The following is a 21656-nucleotide window of genomic DNA, read 5'->3' as shown; positions in this document are numbered from 1 at the left end:
TTCCAGGAACACAGTGGTCAGGATTCCAGCAGTAGGAAGTCCTTTTAGTGGAATAAAGTGTGCCATTTTAGAGAATAAGTCCACTACTACTAAAATGGTGTTGAAGCCATCACTAGGAGGTAAGTCTGTAATGAAGTCCATGGACAAAGTATGCTGAGGAACCGGTGGTATGCTTAGGGGATATAATAATCCTGCGGGGTTGGTTTTCTGAGATTTTTGCTGGGCGCAGACTCTGCAGGTCTCAATGAATTGGGCCACATCCTTTCTCCAAGTTGGCCACCAATAATTCTTCCTGATCTTGGCCCGTGTCTTAGTAATCCCGACTAGTGAGTCGTGGTAGTTGGCGATGATCTTGTTTTGGGTTTCTTTATCCTTAATGTAAAGTCTCCCCTGAAAATAGGGTAAGTTGTCCATGACAGAGTACTGATCTCCCTTATTCAACCATTCTTGTTGGGCGGTTTGATCCATTTGCGATTGGAGGTCAGTGTTTAATTCTTCCCAACAGGTGGTTACTGCAATCTGGCTCTGAATTCGTTCCTACGGAATACTGGGTACTTGTTCTGATGGCATGAATGCATCCTGGTTATCGCCAATTTGTGACAGAACGTCAGCTTTTCCGTTCCGCACTCCAGGTCGGTACGTGATTATGAAATCATACTCCACCAAGAAGAGAGCCCAGCGAAGCTGGCGAGATGACTGGGCCTTGGCTGTCTTTAAATACTGCAAATTGCGATGGTCCGTGATAACGGTGACAGTATGCCTAGCCCTCAGGAGGTAATGTCTCCAGTTTTTAAGGGCTCCTTTGATTGGTCATAGTTCTTTGTCGGTTATAGCACAGTTATTTTCAGGTGCTGTAAACTTGCGGTCCCAAAATGCTATAGGATGTAACTGGTGTCTGGGTATCTCTGTGATAACACCGCCCCCATGGCCACATTGGAGGCATCGGTCTCAACCACATAAGGTAGATCGGGTTGAGGATGCCAGAGAACTGGGGCTGAAGTGAAAGCCGATTTCAATTCCTGGAATGCCTTTTCAGCGTCGGAGGTCCAAGAAAACTTTTTATTCTTTCTTAGCAAAGAAGTGATAGGGTGGACGATTTGCGAAAATCCCGGAATGAACCGCCGATAGAAATTGGCAAACCTGAGTACGCTCTGCACTCCTTTGATTGATGTTGGAGATGGCCATTGAAGAATTGATTCCACTTTGCGAGTATCCATGTGTACCCCTCGTGTGGTAAGCATAAAGCCCAAGAACTCGACTTCTGTAACGTGAACATTTTTTTTTTCTAGTTTGGTGAATAATTGGTTCTTACGGAGCTTTTCCAAAACGGCTCTTACATGGCCCACGTGCTTCTACTTGGATGCCAAATAAATGAGGATATCGTTGATATGAACAAGGACACAGACGTCTAGCAGTTCGTGGAGTACGTTGTTCATAAAGAACTGGAATGCAGCTGGTGCATTGCATAACCCGAAGGGCATAACCTGGTACTCGAAAAGCCCATATTTGGTTCAAAATGCTGTCTTCCATTCGTCGCCCTTTTTCACTCTGACCAGGTGGTAAGCTCCTCGTAGATCTAACTTCGTATAGATTTGAGCATTCTTTACCTGGTCGAGTAGCTCAGCAATGAGTGGCAGAGGATACCTATTTTTTACGGTAATCTGGTTTAACGCCCTATAATCTATGGAGGTCCTGAGGTCCCCTTCTTTCTTTGGTACGAAGAAGAGAGCTGAGGAGGCTGGGGACTTGGATGGGCGGATGAACCCATTAGCTAGATACTGATCAAGATATGTTCCTAGATGCTGATTTTCCTGCTCAGTCAGAGCATAGATTCTGCTGCAGGGAACTTGTGCCCCAGGGACCAGATCGATTTGGCAATCGTAAGTTCTGTGTGGTGGTAGGGTGTTGGCTTGTTCCTTTTGGAACACATTCGCAAAGTCTTGATATTCGGTGGGCAATGAGCCCAACATTCCCAGGATGGGTTTCTCCTTGTGTTGTAATCTCCTCACATCCCTAAGTAAGGTAGTAGCTCTCGGTGCATTCTTGGGGAAAGGTCAGCTTTCTGGTGCACCAGTCGATCCTTGGGTTATGGGTTTCCAGCCACGGCATTCCTAGAATCATTTGGAACTGGGGGGCCCCTATGAGATCAAACGAAATGCTTTCCCGGTGACCATCCTGACATGTCAGCATTACCTCGTCTGTGTGTTGAGTTACTGGCCCCGAAGACAGCTGAGAGCCATCCACGGCAGTGACCTTTTCCGAGTGCGTTTTTGCTTAAGCAGAAGGCTTATCCCTGCAGCCAACTCCTGATCAATGTAATTTCCCACTGCACCATTATCGATGTAGGCTTCTGGAGCATGTACTCTCCATGGTTGTTGAGGGTGGGCTCTTAATACTGGAATGACCAGGTGTGAGGTTGTTACAACTTTCTTGATTCCGCTCAACAAGTGGACCTCTACACTTGCTGGGCATCTGAGTTTTCCGGCTCCTGTTCCTTGTTTTTGTTGTCATTTTCCGTGGCACCTACCACCTTCTTGGGGGGTTTTCTAGGACAATCCCATAAGAAAGTTTCAGCTTTTCCGCAATATAAACAGAGCCGCTGTTCTCTTCTTTTTTCTCTTTCAGCCTTACAAATGGGGGCCCGTAATCCCCCTAGTTGCATATGTTTTGGGGTTTCATGACCCCTGGTCTGAGTGTCCCGAGGCCTTATGTAGACCGATCACCTTTCAGCTCTTGTGCGGTCCATTTTTCAGTCTTGTAACCGGCGATCTAACTGCACAGTTAGGTTGATATAGTCTGCACAGCATTCGGGAGGGTTAAAAACTTGAGCTAGTACGTCCTTTAACTCACCACGAAGCCCCTGGTAAAACAGTGTGGTCCTTTTCTTCTCCGCCCAGTTGGTCTGTGCTACGAGGCGATTGAAGGTGGCAATATAAGTCAATAAGCCGTGGTTTGCTTGCCTCAGAGACAGTAGATTGTTGTCTGATGCTTGCCCTTGAGTGTGTCTGGTGAACAGCTTTTCCAATTCCCGTTGGAATTCTGCAAAGTTCCGAAGTAAAGGATTATCCTGAGCCACTAATGGTATGGACAAATCAGATGCGCAGCCTCCCAAATAAGAAAACACAAAGGCCACCCTAGCACTGTCATTAGGGAAGGCCCCTGGTCGATACAAAAAGTGCAGGCAGCACTGATTCATGAACACCGCATATTTGTTCAGATCGCCAAAAAAGCATTCGGGTGGAGCAAGTGGAACAGCCCCTAGGAGTACCACCTGCACTGGAGGTGAGGGCTGCGTCAATGGAGTTTGTGTAATTCTGGGTAACGGGACTTGTCCTGCTTGTGCCTGAAGCATTTGTCTTGCCAGAATATCTGTTTGTTCTCGGTCTATAATAAGGTCTCTTCTCAGGGAGTTAGTCTCCTGTCTTGAGGCATGCACCTCGGCCCGTAGCTCTCCCAATAGTTGGGCTAACTGGTCAGTTTCAGAAGTTTCCATAACGCCCAGGTGGAAATTTGGAGAGGCTTTGCATTCTGTTACGCTCACCTGGTCTTCGCGGTGGCGTTGGGGCACGGTTGGAGCCCTCCCTTGACTTGACTCCACGGAATCGCCTTCCCCTCCAGATAGTGGTTGGACCTGCGACTCGGGAGATGGGTGCTGCCCCTGAGTGAAGAGGACAAGCAATGAAAATGGAGTGGGGATATCGTGACTTCCCCCAGCCCTTTCGTGCCAAAATACGGTGTGCAAGCACTTTCCCATATAAGCTCACCTGTATTTTTGTAATGTTGAGCTATCCATGCTGCTTATCCTAGCAGGGGCACGTAGAACAGACCAAGTTGCTTCACTGGTCCATGGGAGTGTTGATCCAGAACAGCTGCAACCAATTCACTTTGAAGGTGAGTCTTTTGTTATAACTATTGCTCGATTAGACTGTCTGTATTTCGTCTAATAATTATTCTTGCAATGTCTCATTCCATTTCCATAGGTACGGAGAAGTAAATCGGGACCGAAGAGAGTCCAGAAGACCTTAGAGGCTGATGGAGTTTCAACAGTGACAGGTAAGTTGGTCTTTACAAGGAAACTCTAGTCTTTTGTATGATGTGGCCGTGCGCTCGATATGCATACAAATTCTAACCTGTTGCGTTCTTATTTCCTCGTAGGTGCAGGCCGGCTATGAAGAATGGTGTCCGGATTCTCGATGAAGATTTGCGGTTGCAGAATGAAGATTCCAACTTTGACCATGTTGGAATGCCGGTGAGAAAGAAGACTTTGGGTCCGACCATGATGGAATGCAGGTAGGAAGAAGAGTCCGACCCCGGCCACGATGAGTTGCAGGTAAGGAACGATCTCAGCGATGTAGCGACTGGCAGCAGGTAAGATGCACGCTCAGCGATGTAGCGACTGGCAGCAGGTAAGATACGCATCCAGTGATGTAGCGGCTGGCAGCAGGTAAGATGCGCTCCCAGCGTTGTAGTGGCTGGCAACAGGTAAGGAGTGTCCTCAGCAATGGAGTAGTTGGGGTGGAAGGCGCGCACAGCGATGTAGCGGTAGACTGCAGGTAAGGAGCGCTCTCAGGAATATCTTCAGGATGGGGCTGCAGGAATCCAGTGATGCGCAGGTAAGCACAGCGGAGAGCGTTACGCTGATGAAAGCAGAATAACGCGAAGTGAAGGCAAGTGGATGGGCTGGCCTTAAATAGGCTGGCTCAGGCTCCTCCCTTTAGCCCCGTCTACTGGCTCCACCTTGCCCTTCTTTGGGACTGTAGCACATGCGTTCCAGTTCTGTTCTATGGCCCCGCCCAGCCCAGCTGCACACACCCTTGGCATAAAGTGTGCAGAGCACACTTTTACATGAGCCTAGCGCCAGAGGCGCTAGGACTGGGTCCAATGGCACCCTGGGGATGAGGAAGGACTGGCCCCTTGACTAGTGGCCATGACACTGGGGCCCCTCTCTTTTGATCATTTTCACCCAATAAATGAGATTAACCTCAATTGTCATCTCATCTTCCCCTATTTGCTCTTCAAATAGATCGTCATCAGTGACGTCAGTCTATCTGTAACCTTCCCCAATGGCGATTACTGTGCACAATTGTCTGCCTTCATCATCATAACCATCAAGCAACGCCATTTCTCCTCACACTATGGCTGCTTGTATTGTTAAGGGAAACACTTGTCCCTTTTCCTCATGCATAGGTATTCTTGGTCTGAACAGAAATTCATCTGGGGTTCTCATTGCTTTGTCTGCAAGGCCTGGTAGCCATGACATTAATATGAGCACTCCATAAGCAAATATTTCAGGTTCCAAAGGTACAGCTCTCATAGCCCTTTGTCCTGCGTATGCTCTTATCATTTTGCATATGTTCAAATAATGCATTCCTGGAGTTGAGCATACTATGCCCTGTCCGTGAATGAGATTGTCATGTTTACCTTGTCATTAGGTCTCGTCCCAATATATTTACTGGAGTCTGCCTAGAATATAACAATGGCACTTTTATGTCACATTCTCCTATGGAAACTGGAAGTTCTTTTGTAAAATGAACACGACTTGTGGCTTCTGTGAAGCCCTGAGTATTTATGGCATCGCCAGACAAAGAAAATGTGCTTTCACGTATACACAAGTGTGTCGCACCCGTGTTGACTAAGAAAGAATTTTCCTTATCCCCTATAAAGACATCTACCCTTGGTTCCTAGTGAGGGTTCGGTGTCACTGATAGGATAGATCACATCAAGTCTCCCAGTGTGCTGTCCTAGTCCATATATAATCTTGTTCCACTCTGAGTTAATGGATTTCCCCCCGTCACTTGTGGTATCTCCTATTCCAGAATTCAGTACCTGTCCTGTGCCTGTTGTTTGTAACAGTTGCTTGCATTGGCGACTGTTGAGACTGTCCCTGTGGAAAATTTGCCACCTTCAGCTGTGGTTGCAAGCTTTGCTGTACTCTTGGTGCTTGCCGTTCCACTGTGTGATTCTGCACAAATCCATGTCCACCCTGCTGCGAGAAAGCAGATGGATTCACCATCCCTCCTCTTGTTAATTGGTTGTTTTTTCACCATTCCTTGACTTCTGCATGTACATGCTAAATGCCCTGTCATCCCACAGGTCCAACATGTTGGCGGTGGTCTGATTATTTGCCCATTTTGCATATTTTGGCTTCCGCTTTGCATATTTTGAAAACCTCCTTGATTGTTTTGAAAACCTCCCTGATTACTCTGCCATCCTCTTCCTTGAAAGCCTCTTCCTCTTGGGTAAAATCTGTTATTGCTTTGATCAAACTGCCTTTGATTATTGGCTTGCTGCATGTTTGATCCATCTGTATTAGTAATCATTGCCCATTCAATGGCATACTTTGACAATTTTTTCTGCACTAGTTTAGCCTCTTCACCTTTTCGTTCAGCATCCTTTTTGCCATTTTTCTCTAACAGTAGTCAGCACTAGAGTGCGATGGTCAGCTGTATTTCAGACCATGGCTTAGCCTCAATCCCTACCAATTTCTTGAGCTGCTTCTGTACCTGCTCTGGCAGTCCTTGGCATAATATATGATAAAACACAGGTATAGGTTTCCGCCAAGATTCCTGCGTTTACAGTACCCACGAGTCTTGAAAATTCTAAATATAAATCAATGGATCATCTCCCTCCTTCATCTTGCGTGTCATTATAGCTCCCATATCAGAATTGTCTGGGTATAGTACTGGAAGCGCTTTCCATATCACGGTTCTGCAATTGTTAAAGGGCGCTCCATCATGCGCAGTATTAACTATAGCCACCCCAGGGTAATCTGCACGTGTCCACACATCATCAGCTCTATCACCAAGTATGGCGATTAAAAGACCCTTAATGTCCCCTATGGCTAACGTGTTCCCTCCCATCATTTTTTCCTAACTCATGTATCCATTTTCTGGCTCCAGATGTCAACATTGTGAGCTTATTTTTCAGGTTTTCTCTATCCATCTGTGGCCTTGGTATATATTGTGGCCTCGTTCCTCCTTTTTTCTAGTAAGGGGAATTGTGACACGTGACAGTCCTTTTCTTCTCTCATCATTTTCTGTCTACCGCAGGGGTAATATTCCTGCATCGCCGTCTACCTGGCAATGTCCTCAACCTGCTCACATAGGGTGGTCGAGACTTCCCTCATCTTCTGTTTCTTCACATTCTTCTCTTTTTGTGTCTGATATTGTCTGTGCCTAACTTGTGCAACTTCTCTCATCCTCCTCATTTCTATTTGCAGTCTGCCTATCTAATGACAGCTCTCTATTTCTGCTACTTCGGGAGGCATTCTCATTATCGTACAACTGAGAGCTCTCAAGATGCTCATCCTCTCCTTTCCCTTGGGGTACCTTTTCCAACCCCATGTTATCGATTGTCTCTCTAATGCTTATGGTGTAAAGTCATCTTCTATATTTGCTCTAGACGTGACTGGTACTGAATCATACTCAGGAAATAATTCTTCTATATCTTCCCAGTCAACTACAGGATCAGGTTTTTTAACCTCACTTTCCAGATGTTAGATATCCTGTGATCTCTGTCTTTGCTTGCGTTCTATGTCATCATCAAATTCTCTACGCTTCCTCACTTCTTCTCTGACCCTATCTTCCTTTTGTTTCCTCGCATATTCTTTTCTCCTGTATTTTTGTTCTTCTTCTTCTATTCTCTTTTGTTCTACTCTATCCTGATCATCAGCTGTTCTCTGCTTATGATCGCGTTTTCTTAGTTCTTCCTTCTTTTCCTGTTTTCTGACCTGCTCATCACGATATAACTGCTCTCGTTTCTGTCTATCTTTTTTCTTAGCCACTAAGTCTCTTAATCATTTTTCCTTTTCTTTCTCTCTCCCTTCTAATTCCTCTTGTTCTCCCCTTTGTTTCATACCCTCAATGCCTTTACCATCGAGTTTCAATAAAATCTGATCTCCCATCCATTCGTTCTGTGTGGATGCCATCTCATCAGTCCTATCCTCATCTCCTTTCCAACTCTTTATATCTCTTCCTGTATCTAGAGACGTACTTGCTTACAGAAGGCTCTTCTCCCCCCTCTGTGCATATATTTAGTATCCAATCTAATGGCGGCTCCTCCTCCCTTTCCTCTTGGTACATTTTTCAAAGTTCTAAACTAGCTAGGCGTTTATCTAACTTTTTGCCAGCATACGTGGTGTGCAAATATGTCGTCATGTGCTGCAGAACCGTTTTAGACATAAATATTTTGTTTGCAGTCCCTCTAACCCATTCTGCAATGTACTGTTTAAGCTTGGGTGCATGCTTTGGCAACAAGTGTATCAATGGGATAATGTCTTCCATGCTTAAACCTGTTTATCCTCTCATTATATAACACTGTATTATGCTTTATGTTTCACAAACAAGATCAACAATATGAGCCAGCACCAATAGTCGCAAGCTCCAATCCCGTTTTCGAACAATAATTTCACTTTTACTTTTGTTAACTACAACCATCAATCCATGCAATGCAACATTTTATCTGTTCAATCGTGCAATTTTTATGCTATTTTAAAAATATGTTTTTTACCTTATGACGTCATAGATATATTAAAACACATAAAACAGACAGACAGACTCCGGCTGGCCACACAAATGTCATGCCATCTGCTTCCTCAGATGCATCCTACCCCTAATTTATATTCTGACATGGATTTTAAGCCCATTTCTTTCAGATCGTCTTTAATCAATCTGGTCTTCTACGTCGTCCTATCACTTCAGGACCTTAAATGAATGCTTCTTCTAGTGCTATTTAAAACACAGGTACTGGGCGTATACTCTTATCTTGGTCACTCCCGGTATCTCTCTATGTTGCTCGGCCACCCTCCAGTCAATGTTTTCCCCTTATATATACATTATACTCTTACTCAGTTGTTATTTTTGTCCCACCTCCCTCCGTTACCTTTCCTTTACTTGTTTTCAAGGCATGCAAATTTTGCCAAAGCATTCAGTCTTTTCCACTCACCGTTCACATGTTTTTCCTCTCCGGGCACTCAGCATTACTGCCTTCATTACTGCCTCTCCGTGCTGCTCGTTCGATTAGCTGCTCGTAGAAGCGGGAAGGGGTTCTTGGGGGAAAGCAAAGGTCCCTTCACTCCTAATCCTGCAGGGTTTTTAATTAAACTAACCACTATCTACAGGGACCTTTTAGTTCTATCAGTCGGATGGCAAAGGACTCAAAATATTGCAGAGGACCCGAAGTTACTTATGTCGACGGCCAATGGGTATCTTATCTAATCAAACCATATAATCTCTGCTACCAAGTGAACTGGATGGTCCCCAGCCATCCCATTTGACTGTGGGTCTGCAAACAGCCATTACTCTAACATCAAATAACTCTGACAATTCAATAGTTTGGCAAAGGGAGTCCGTTTAATGACAAGTACAAACAAAAAACGGGGAGTACAATGAACATCAACAACCGCTTGATTTTTCTTATCACTTCAACGCCACTCAATTTCAGAATAAACACAGTATTTATACCAAGAATTCATCATCACTGAAGCACAATCTTAAAAACCTAACATGCAACATCATTGGTTATAGGAAGGTAACTTTAACATAGGTACTATAACTGTATGTGGTAATGGCGAGAGGGGATTGGACAATCAATGTCAGGTGGGGCAACTAATCCCTTCCTTCAAAATGGCCACTATGAACGTCACTAAAAGTACGACGTCCCATTGGTTCTACTCACTATAGGACCCGAGATTACACGGTCCACTGTGATTGGGTTGGCATCAACCCCAAGCATACTTTTCCACTCATGTCTAGCAGCATGCAGAACAACCAGCCAGGTGCAGGGAGTTTGTCTGCACCCCAGCTCTCTTCCAATTATGTTACTATCAATCATCACCTCAGTGGTCATGCGTCAATTACTGCCTTGTAGTTTGGCCTCAAGTCTGTCTCTCGGTCTGAGAAAGTTTAAGGACTATGGGTATGGCAAGGCTCCATGCGTAGGTGTGAAAGTCTCATTTCTTCCTGCCTGCCTTGTCACGTGATTTGGACAACGTGAAAACTGCCTCTTCTTCATGTATTTTCATGTATTTGATTTAATTCTGCCAGTCTTCTACCATCTGTGGCTTATCTTGACCTTTCTGAACAGGATACTCCGTTCTTTTCCACTTTAATTGTATCCACTGTTGGCCTTTTCCGCCGGATAAGACCTTGGCTTCTTGGCATGGTTACCTTCACTGGGTTTCTCTCTGTCTTAATTCTCAATTTGTTTGCTGCGAAACACTCCTCTTGAGACCTTTAGTAACCTTTGGTTAATTCTGCTCATGTGCGTAGTCAATTTACACTCATATAAAAAGTGCTTTTGAGGTATATATATGTATATGTTGGCACTTGCCGCAATCTCTTTACTACTACGCATAAGCAAGCTTTAATGATTTCTTTGCTTTTTGCGGTTTCTTGCATCTGTACACGTTTAAACTAACTGAATATCTTCATCATGCATATGGCATAAGTTTCTTCATCTTGACATCAACTTCTTCACCTTTGGCTCAAGATGTCATTTATCCATAGAACCTTCTTTTGACTTCGTTTTCAATCAGCATTCTCTGGTCTCATATCCGATGTCTTATGATGTCACAATTCATCTTCTTTAATTATCTTCTTGGTGTCTTCGGGTATTCCATTCTGACAACCGTCATTTTGTCTTGCCTGTTGATATGGTTTTCTCAATGGGTACCTTACTGTCCAGATTTTCTTAGGTGTCGGTAGTTCAATGGGTTCAGTTACTCTGATAACCACTGTGCAGAGCACAACTGCGGCTCTCGGCTTGTTTATCTGTTTTTCATACGTCACATATTTTGACGTGAATATTCCCGGTACCACGAAGGGGGTGGTTGGAGTATGGATGGTGCTTGGCACTTCCTCTTCAGCTGTGTGTGCTATGCTGCTTTATCTGCTACCCACCATGTCCCTAATTGCAGGATATAGTGATGTCATTCTGAATGTATTCTGCAATGGATGTAAATAATGTGACTGCTGGAGTTTAGTTGCCTGGCCAATGGGTGCTGGTGGGTCCTCTACACGTAAGTATACATAAACAAATGGGCTTAACTGAAGTAAAATTAACTTCTGTGCACTTCTTTGATCCAGGACACCACATATTTCTTCTAGGATTACATGAAAGTTCTAATTTAGCAACAACAGTAGACAAAGTAAAACTCCAACATACGTGGGCATTCCTTAATTCGAACAAATAACTTAATATAGCATGTTTTTTATCTTCCCCCGTTCCTTTCCTTAGAATGGTTCAATTGGCTGTTCGATCGCAACTACGCTGGGTGGGCTAACTGCACTTGGTAGTTACCATGAGCTTGCACAGATCCTATTGTTGACATTAGGGCTTGAACATTTGGGTATCCCTCAGGAGATTACTCCTGACATGCAATAGAAAGGGGTCTGACATTGAAACTTCACCTCCTCTGGGGCGGTCTTAGGTTAGCAAGGCTGTCTTCTGTCACAAACAAAGTGCATAGTTACTGCTGTGTCTGCTGTATATAACGTGACAAGTCAGTCGGGTCATTCACAATTATTCAACCCTCATTTGTCCTGCCAGTTTAGACACCTCATGCTCAATGCTGAACCCCTAACTGGTCAAAGAAGCACGATCTGTCTTTCTCAAGAATAGTTGTCAGCTTAATACAGTGTTAAAAATATTGAGCCCTCTGAAAAGGAGCAGTAAGAAAAACCAAGGGGTGACTAAGAAATACTGAAAACAGGGGAGGGAAGACACTAAGCCTGGGAGGACTGTTGGGGCCACTAGTTCCCTCAGATATATTTACTCCAGTGAAATGTAAAGGGCGAAAGGGGCGTACTAAGAGGAGTCATGCTCTTCCCTCCAATACCCTTATTCTCACCAGGGCTATCCATAGAAATGGACTCAAGCTGCCGACTCAGGGTAGTCATCCACAGCGATAATTAATGGAATAAATCCACAGCCACACATTCTGCAGTTTCCACGGGATTTGCAAACAGGAGTAGAAAAAGACAGCTAAAAAAACTCCTTCATTGTAAACCAATACTAAACAAAAAGAAATGACAGCAAGTACTCGCCTGATAAAAAAGGCTGCTGCAGGCTTCAAACACCATTGAGACAAATGAAGTACTTATACTGAGGCCCCGAAACAAAGAGAGAAGTTAGTCTGAGCAAAGTTACTCTTACAATCAGCCTCTGTTTTAGCTTCCACCAGTGCCCATGGCATCTCCCTGAGTAAAGCCCTAATGCTCCAGAGAGTGGATCTGCTGCCTGCCTACCCGTCATCTGCTCCTGCTGGCCCCGCCTTGCCGCCTTGGATTGAGGACATTTAATCTGCCAGCTAGTCCATCCTTGCCGCTGTCACGGGCTCCGGTCTGTGGTCCCGCCCCCTAGATGCACAATTCATATTTCAGGAAGTGCCCCAAGAGCGTCCAGAACCCTGGCCGTCGCATTCAAAGGGTGTCCTTCGAAGGGCTTTGACTACTCCTGTTTGCCCCTGTTTGCACCTGATCATGTGCCAATTCACTATCTATTTGTCCTTCTATCCACCCTCTTTTCCTTTCATGCCAAGCCCCATTGCATCCAGCAGGGGTGTTGCTAGGTCTGGAAAAGATCTGGGGCTATGCTGATGTTGGCACTGGCGGGACTCAGGGCCTGCTAGCCTTTTGGATGTAGACTCTGAGCTTCTATCTGGGGCTCCAACCAAGAGACCCGGGGCTATAGCCAACTCAGTTACCCCCTAGCAACAACTCTGGCATCCAGGATAAACCATTGCTCCTTTCCCCACCAGTTTCTGCTCGCAACCGCAAGTATTCCAACCTTTGTTATCCTCCAATTGTCTCTGCCGCCTTTTTCATTTTGGCTTCTTTATGCTTTATCAGTCTGTAACAAATCTTACTCGATTTTTGATTTATATTTTTGCTATAATTTATATTTTCTTTGTTTAACTGAAACTTGGATTACCCCTGACAATTCTTTTACAGCAGCTTCATTGCACACTGCACACTGCTTCTACCCTTTTTTCTCACACCCCTCGCCTGGCATGGCAGGATTTCTGGAGTCCTTTTCAATTCTTCCTGGGCTTTTTATCTCCAGCATCTGGTCTCCCAATCTCACCTCATTTGAATATCATGTCGCTTCTTGTTGTTTATTGTCCTCCAAGGCCCAGCTTCTGATTTTCTTAATCACTTTGATCTTCTCTTATCCTCTCTTCCTCCTTCTTCTTCACCTTTTCTACTTCTTGGTGACTTTAACCTCCCTTCTTCTATTTCTTCTTACTCCCGCTTGACTTCACTTACATATTTTTATTAACTAAGTATTTTTCCATCTCCCCCTTCTCATCAGTCAGACTCTTGTCTTGATCCAATCTTCTTTTCACTCCTTATGCATCTGTGTCTTTGTGTATGTTTCAGATCACTTTCTACTTGCTTCTTCGCTTTCTCCTTCCACCCAACCCACTGCTTCTCTCTCCTTGCCTACTTTTACTCATAGCAATCTTCATTTTTTTACTCTCCAGCTTTTCGTTCCTCTTTGCACTCTTTGCTTCTACTTATTCCTATTTTCTTCTCTTTTACCCCTGACGTGGCTACTAGCACTCTGCATTTTATCTTGCTGTCTGTACTTGACTCTGTTTTCCCTCTTCGCTCCTTCCTTCCTACTCTCCTGCTTTGGCTTACTCCTGAACTCATTTCCCTCTGTTGCTGCCTGTGCAAGGCTAAGCTGCACTTGAAGAAATGTTGGTCGCTCTCTGATCTTATTGCACACTCATGCTTACACTCCTCCTTTGATTCTCCTTTACTTACTGCAAAAAGAAATATTTTCTGAACTTACTGTCACTGTTTCTCACCATGCTTGTTGTCTTTTTCAACTTCTTCACAACTCTCTTAAACCCCCTGACCTATCCCTCCTCTCATCACTTTCCTCTTCTGATTTTGCCAACTTCTTCCTTTGTTCCTCCTTTTCTTCTGCTGCTACCTCTCCCCCTTTCTTTCCTTCTAGACCGCCCCACACTCTTTATCTTCTTTTTCTCTTTTTACTGATTCTGACACTTCTGCTCATCATATCTGCAGGTATCCTCAGGAGAAGCAAGAAGCCAACAACAAGTAAGTGTGGCAAGGGCGGGGCCAGAAGCAACTACTTCAGGCCATACTACCCTACCGCTCATCTAACAAAACATCGCCACTGTAAATTAATGATATCTGCAGTATATTTGCATTGGAAACTCTGTCCTATACATGTAAAGGTTGCATTTAGAAGTTGTGCCCAATAGCCTCTCTGAGAAAAGTTGCATCTAGAAGTGTACCCAATAGCATATGTGTATTTAGAAGTTGTGCCCAATAGCCTCTCTGAAAAAAGCTGCATTTAGAAGTTGTGCCCAATAGCCTCTCTGTAAAAAGTTGCATCTAGAAGTGTACCCAATAGCCTATGTGTGTATTTAGAAGTGTACCCAATAGCATATGTGTGTATTTAGAAGTTGTGCCCAATAGACTCTCTGTGAAAAGTTGCCTTTAGAAGTTGTGCCAATAGCCTCTCTGAAAAAAGCTGTATTTAGAAGTTGTGCCCAATAGCCTATGTGTGTATTTAGAAGTGTACCCAATAGCCTCTCCGTGAAAGGTTGCATTTAGAAGTTGTGCCCAATAGCCTCTCTGAGAAAAGCTGCATTTAGAAGTTGTGCCCAATAGCCTCTCCGTGAAAAGTTGCATCTAGAAGTGTACCCAATAGCATGTGTGTATTTAGAAGTTGTTCCCAATAGCCTCTCTGAGAAAAGTTGCATCTAGAAGTGTACCCAATAGCATATGTGTCTATTTAGAAGTTGTGCCCAATAGCCTCTCTGAAAAAAGCTGCATTTCGAAGTTGTGCCCAATAGCCTCTCTGAGAAAAGTTGCATCTAGAAGTGTATCCAATAGCATATGTGTATTTAGAAGTTGTGCCCAATAGCCTCTCTGAGAAAAGTTGCATTTAGAAGTTGTGCCCAATAGCCTCTCTGAAAAATGCTGCATTTAGAAGTTGTGCCCAATAGCCTCTCTGAGAAATGTTGCTTCTAGAAGTGTACCCAATAGCATTTGTGTATTTAGAAGTTGTGCCCAATAGCCTCTCTGAAAAAAGCTGCATTTAGAAGTTGTGCCCAATAGCCTCTCCGTATAAAGTTGCATCTAGAAGTGTACCCAATAGCCTATGTGTGTATTTAGAAGCTGTGCCCAATATCCTCTCCGTGAAAAGTTGCATTTAGAAGTTGTGCCCAATAGCCTCTCTGAGAAAAGCTGCATTTAGAAGTTGTGCCCAATAGCCTCTCTGTGAAAAGTTGCATCTAGAATTGTACCCAATTGCATATGTGTGTATTTAGAAGTTGTGCCCAATAGCCTCTCTGAGAAAAGTTGCATTTAGAGGTTGTGCCCAATAGCCTCTCTGAAAAATGCTGCATTTAGAAGTTGTGCCCAATAGCCTCTCTGCGAAAAGTTGCATCTAGAAGTGTACCCAATAGCATATGTGTCTATTTAGAAGTTGTGCCCAATAGCCTCTCCGTGAAAAGTTGCATTTCGAAGTTGTGCCCAATAGCCTCTCTGATAAAAGTTGCATCTAGAAGTGTATCCAATAGCATATGTGTATTTAGAAGTTGTGCCCAATAGCCTCTCTGAGAAAAGTTGCATTTAGAAGTTGTGCCCAATAGCCTCTCTGAAAAATGCTGCATTTAGAAGTTGTGCCCAATAGCCTCTCTGAGAAAAGTTACTTCTAGAAGTGTACCCAATAGCATTTGTGTATTTAGAAGTTGTGCCCAATAGCCTCTCTGAAAAAAGCTGCATTTAGAAGTTGTGCCCAATAGCCTCTCCGTATAAAGTTGCATCTAGAAGTGTACCCAATAGCCTATGTGTGTATTTAGAAGCTGTGCCCAATATCCTCTCCGTGAAAAGTTGCATTTAGAAGTTGTGCCCAATAGCCTCTCTGAGAAAAGCTGCATTTAGAAGTTGTGCCCAATAGCCTCTCTGTGAAAAGTTGCATCTAGAAGTGTACCCAATAGCATATGTGTGTATTTAGAAGTTGTGCCCAATAGCCTCTCCATAACAAGTTGCATCTAGAAGTGTACCCAATTGCATATGTGTGTATTTAGAAGTTGTGCCCAATAGCCTCTCTGAGAAAGGTTGCATCTAGAAGTGTACCCAATAGCATATGTGTGTATTTAGAAGTTGTGCCCAATAGCCTCTCCATAACAAGTTGCATCTAGAAGTGTACCCAATTGCATATGTATGTACTTAGAAGTTGTGCCCAATAGCCTCTCTGAGAAAAGTTGCACTTAGAAGTGTACCCAATAGCATATGTGTGTATTTAGAAGTTGTGCCCAATAGCCTCTCCATAACAAGTTGCACTTAGAAGTGTACCCAATTGCATATGTGTGTATTTAGAAGTTGTGCCCAATAGCCTCTCTGAGAACAGTTGCACTTAGAAGTGTACCCAATAGCATATGTGTGTATTTAGAAGTTGTGCCCAATAGCCTCTCCATAACAAGTTGCATCTAGAAGTGCACCCAATAGCATATGTGTGTATTTAGAAGTTGTGCCCAATAGCCTCTCTGAGAAAGTTGCATTTCTTTGATAGAACTGCACGACGTACATAGTATGGTCTGTAATGCAGGGAACGTTTGGAAGAGCATGTAACGCATCATATCACACCCCATGCTTACTCTCTTCTGTACACCACCACTCAACTAGAACACAGAGATAATATGACACCATTCGGTAAAACTGTTCTCATACTAACATCTCCCGCTCACTCCCCAACATTCTAAGTAATCACTGCTGGTTACACACCCCCCAACCAGGCGTTCTCCTCAGGCCTAACGCAGCCACAGTCGGTCTGGATAAATCCTGCCAGAATGAACACATACCCCTGATCTCAACCACTACACCTACCGCTAAGAAGCAGCTATTTCACGAATACCGCACCAGCTGCACACATACCCGGTGCGCACACGCGCCGTTGACTTTCCCTACTCTCTCTACTGAACTGAACTTCAGTTCCCAAGGGCGTTCAACCCACCAGCGCCTTCAGACCATACCAATGGTATATAAGGCGCTATATAAATGCAAAATAACATAACATAACTTAACATAACATGCTCACCCTACGGCCTCCCCTCTGATGCTCTTCCCTCCTCTCTTATCCCTCAGGTGTATCCCCACCTTCTTCCCTATCTTACTTCACTCATTTCAGCTTCTTGCTGTCCTGCTATTTTCAAGCACGCTCTCATTCTCACTATTATAAAAAGAAATCAACTCTCGATCCTTCTATTGTGGGCTAACATTTGGCCTATTTTGCTTCTTTCATTTCTCTCTAAAATCCTTGAGTGAGCTGCATATGCTGAGGTTGGTACTTTCTTAAATCTTTACTCTCTCCAACCACCTTTATGATGTGGTTTCCAATGTTCACACTCCACAGAGACTGCTCTTTTGCATGTCTCTAATTCTGTTCTGTCTGCTCGTCACTCTAAGCATTCCTCTATTCTCATTCTCCTTGATCTTTCTGCAGTGTTCAACACTGTTGGTCACACTCTTCTTATTTCTTCTCTCTCCATCTCAGGGTCTGTTCTCGAATGTTTTCACTCTTACCTTTCTCAGCGGTCTTATTTTGTAACTTGGACTGGACATACCACTCCTCCACTTCCTCATCTTTATGGTGTCCCTCGAGGTTCTGTATTTGGTCCTCTCCTATTTTCTCTCTACACTGCCTCTCTCTCTGCGATTATTTCTTAGTTTAATGTTTCTTTTCATTTGCATGCAGATGATACTCAAATCTTTTTCAATTTCCCTTCTTTTCAAAACTGGATGTCTTCCCACTTTTTCCACCTCAATCCCTCTAAGACTGAAGCTCTGTTCTTTCTGGCCTCAACTATTTCTACTATTCCTTGTCCCCCGTCTCTGTCTTTCTCTCCATCTTCTCTACCCTTTTCTTCTTCTGTGTGCAATTTGGGTGTTATCTTTGATCCCTTGCTTTCTTCATCACTGCATATTTCTTCTATTGATCATTCCTGTTGTTATACTCTTTTTCAATATTCGCTGTGCTTGGCCCTTATCTCTCATTCTGTGCCACTAAACTTCTTCTCTTCTGTCTGTTCTTTTCTCGTATCGACTACTATTCGTCTCTTGTTCTTGGCCTACCTGCTTCACATCTTCTTCCTCTCTGTTCAGTCTATAATTCTTCGTTCGTCTCCTTTTCTTTTTATCTTCTCCTTCATTGCATCTTCTGTGATATCTATTTCATTGCTTCCCTTCCACTCATGTCTTCTTTACCACTTTCTTCCAATCATTTTTAGATGTATTCATGGTCTTGCTCCTCCATACCTCTCGTCACTGGTGTCATTCTACTCCCATTCTCGGACTCTCCAATCTGAAAATAAGTTCCTTCTCACTGTTCCCAAACCCACATGTGCTGCTTCTTGTTTTTGGTCCTTTCTTCTTCCAGCCCCCAAACAATGCAATTCTCTTCCCCTTTCTGTCGGCTCTTCTTTGTCTCTTCGTATTTGTCAATCTAATCTCAAAGCTTATCTTCCTTCCCTTCTTTCTACTTAATGATGTGATTTGTGCCTCGCCCTGTTTTAATGGGTTCTGCATTACACTGAATGGACCGTTCTTTTTTGATATATTGTAATAGCGCTTTTGGCGAAAAGCGCATTGTAAATTCAATAAAATGAAAAAATGAAAATGACTGTCTGTTACTGAACAGTGCGGAGATGTTCTTTGGTGTGGAGTTATGCTCTTCATATATCTAGTTAACATATTTAGGTTGTGGATAAGCCAGATGAAATATCACACATGTGTACGTTCCTGGGTGCATGAATGGCTGAGTCGCTCCGGCTGAGATTCCGTCCTAGGGCATATCACAGGATCGAGTTCTTAAGCTGTTCGCAGTCTGTATACCAGGAACACAGAAGCCGGCGTGCAAAAGGTCGTCTACAGAAGTGGGATATGCTGTATGTGGGGCTTCCGTGTTCACAGCATATAGAGCATTGGTATTCAAACCTTTTTATACCAAGCCCCATTTGAGTGAAAGTATTGTTTCTGGCCCCACCCACACCTGGGGCTAAGCCCTCCGAGGGGGCCCTAGTTTCTTTAAAATATTGGCAGATTTTCTACTTCCTATATTCTCTATTAAAAGCAGACATCTTAATACTTTTTAATATTATTAAAAAGTCATCTTAATCCCTTTTTAGAGACTCTGAGTCCCGCTTGGACCACCTCTGCGCCCCACTAAGGGGGGCAGCCCCCAATTTGAAGACCACTGATAGAGAGTGACATGAAAGGCAGGCAGAGCCCTCAGCAGGTAAGTGAAGAGGGTGGAGGAGGCATGCAAACGGGCTGGGAACAGAAAACTGACTATGCAGGGTCGGCCTTAGCAGCCTAGATTCTGCAAACGTGGTCTTTTGTTGCCGCCATATAGATATAGATCCCCTTAAAGTCACTAAGCTATATGACTTGGAGCAATAATTCATGCGTGCACGTTTGGCATAAGTATGTACATGCATATATTATCGTGATCCCCACCAAAAACTCTTATAATATTATAACATTTGACATTATAGGAATGCCATTGACATGTTCCATGTGAAACCTCAAATTATGAGAGCCGGCTGACGAATCTTTGAAAAGCAGATGGCAAAAAAAGAAACGGATTATAAATAATATATACCAGTGGTGCCCTTAAAATGGGATGCGAATGCCCATTAATTCAGCAGGAGTGACTACCTCCTGTTGTTTGTTGTTCAAAAACGCAATCTCGTCGCAATTAACATTTTACTGTAACTAGATCAATTTAGCAGCCCAGGCTACCAACCGAGTCCTATCCACGGCGAGCCGTGCACTCTGCCAATGCGGCTCCGCAGTCATACGGATAATGCCTCTATTATTAAAGAGACAAACGAGTTAGTCCCCTGTTGATGTTTTTATTAGAAGTCTTGCATTAATTTCCAGCCATACATCAAAGCATCCTATATAATTTACGATGCCTGTAAAACAAGAGCTATTGTCCTGAACAATAAGGCAGGCCTACTGTGCAGATCAGCAAGGCTCCAGAAGCGAGCAAACGTTTCCATAATGCTTAAATTACAGGCAACCATCTATCCTTTGGGGGCTTGACGTTTATTAAGATGTTATCAATAGCAGAAAGGCTTAAGTGCAGCTGTGCAGCATCAGGACCGGCTCCACACAAGATATAGGGTGATCAATCGCCCAGTCCAGGAGACAGCCTGGTGGATAAGAGGGATCACCAATCACAGAACCTGACAGACACCAGAATTCACTTTGAGAGGACGGTGAGTGGGTACAGAAACTGTGCTCTAGTTGAGCCTGCTCCATACTAGCAAACAATGCATAGCCACCGGGGTTTAGCACTTAGTAGCCGTGAACATGGCATTGCTGCCAGTTGGATTACATTTTTCACAAAGGTGGTGAGAAGTTTCCTTTCACCCACAAAGGCGCCAGCTAGAAGGCAACAGGGTATGTCACATGCATCTACAGTGCAGCAGTTTCTATGCAACCAAGTGAGTGTTTTTTTCAGGCTGACTAAAAATAAAGAATTCTAAGGCATGGCACTGAGGCTCCCATTAGAAACTTCTCTATTCTTTTTATTAAATAGCAGCAAGAAAAGAAAATGAAACATTCAAAACTACTGCTCACACAAATCACCCTCTGTATCCCTCCCTTCTTCTGTCATCCAATCAGTGTCCACTGTATCCCTTTAAGGCCTTCCTGGAACCCTTTGTGGTGTCACGTGACCCTGCGCGCGCGCAGGGACGTGACGCCAGAAAGAATAAAGGAATCACCGGAACTAGCGGATCGGCGCCAGTCCGGGTTTAAGCATGCAAGCCGTGAGTCGCGTGTTTCATTGCGCGCAGCGGCTCCCACGCCGTGCCCTGAACAAGCCTGCCCCCGCGCATCGGCAGAGGCCCCAGCAACACACGGGGGCCCAGACATCCAACATCACACTGGCGACGAAGTGAGCCACGGACCCGACAAGGAGCCGCACACCGACGCCCACACACAAAAAAAAAAAAGTGCAGCCGAGAATAACGGTGCACTTTGAGGTGGTTGAAGCCCCACCTTCTGATCAAGACAGGGGCTCCCACACACAGCTGCAACAGAATCATCTATCACTCCTGGTGGAATCCAACGGCCTTGAACAGGTACGGCGCAGCGGCATACAAGCTGACCGCGACAACCCCTATGACATCGTGGTGCCACACTCCACACCGCCACCCTAGGCCCACGCTCCAACGCTAGGAAGAACACCCCCATAACTAACATGTCGAGTCCAAGCACCAGCCCTGGGGGGGCCGGCACGAGTCCTTCTTCCAGGAGGAGCATCTCATATGAACATCCCGACCCGACACAGACTTCATTTATGCCACCATTTGACCCATTCACCTCAGGCGCCGCCATCAGATGGGAAATCTGGCTCCAACAATTTGAGATGCACCTCGAAGCCAGAGACATCACCGTGCCGAAGAAAATGCGCACTTTCCTCCTACTGAACATTGGAGCAGCGGCCCTGCGCCTCTTTAATGCAACACCCAACCACGGCACGCAGACAACTATGACGCAGCGAGATCTGCACTCACAAATATATTCAAGCCCGACCTCAACCCGGACTACGAATGCTTCCACTTTTGCATGGCGAGGCAGCGAGAGAAAGAGACGGTTGAC

This window comes from Ambystoma mexicanum, chromosome 5p (assembly GCF_040938575.1).
Source record: "Ambystoma mexicanum isolate Mex_15411 chromosome 5p, UKY_AmexF1_1, whole genome shotgun sequence".
NCBI classification, from domain to species: Eukaryota; Metazoa; Chordata; class Amphibia; order Caudata; family Ambystomatidae; genus Ambystoma; species Ambystoma mexicanum.
This window is presented reverse-complemented; position numbering follows the sequence as displayed.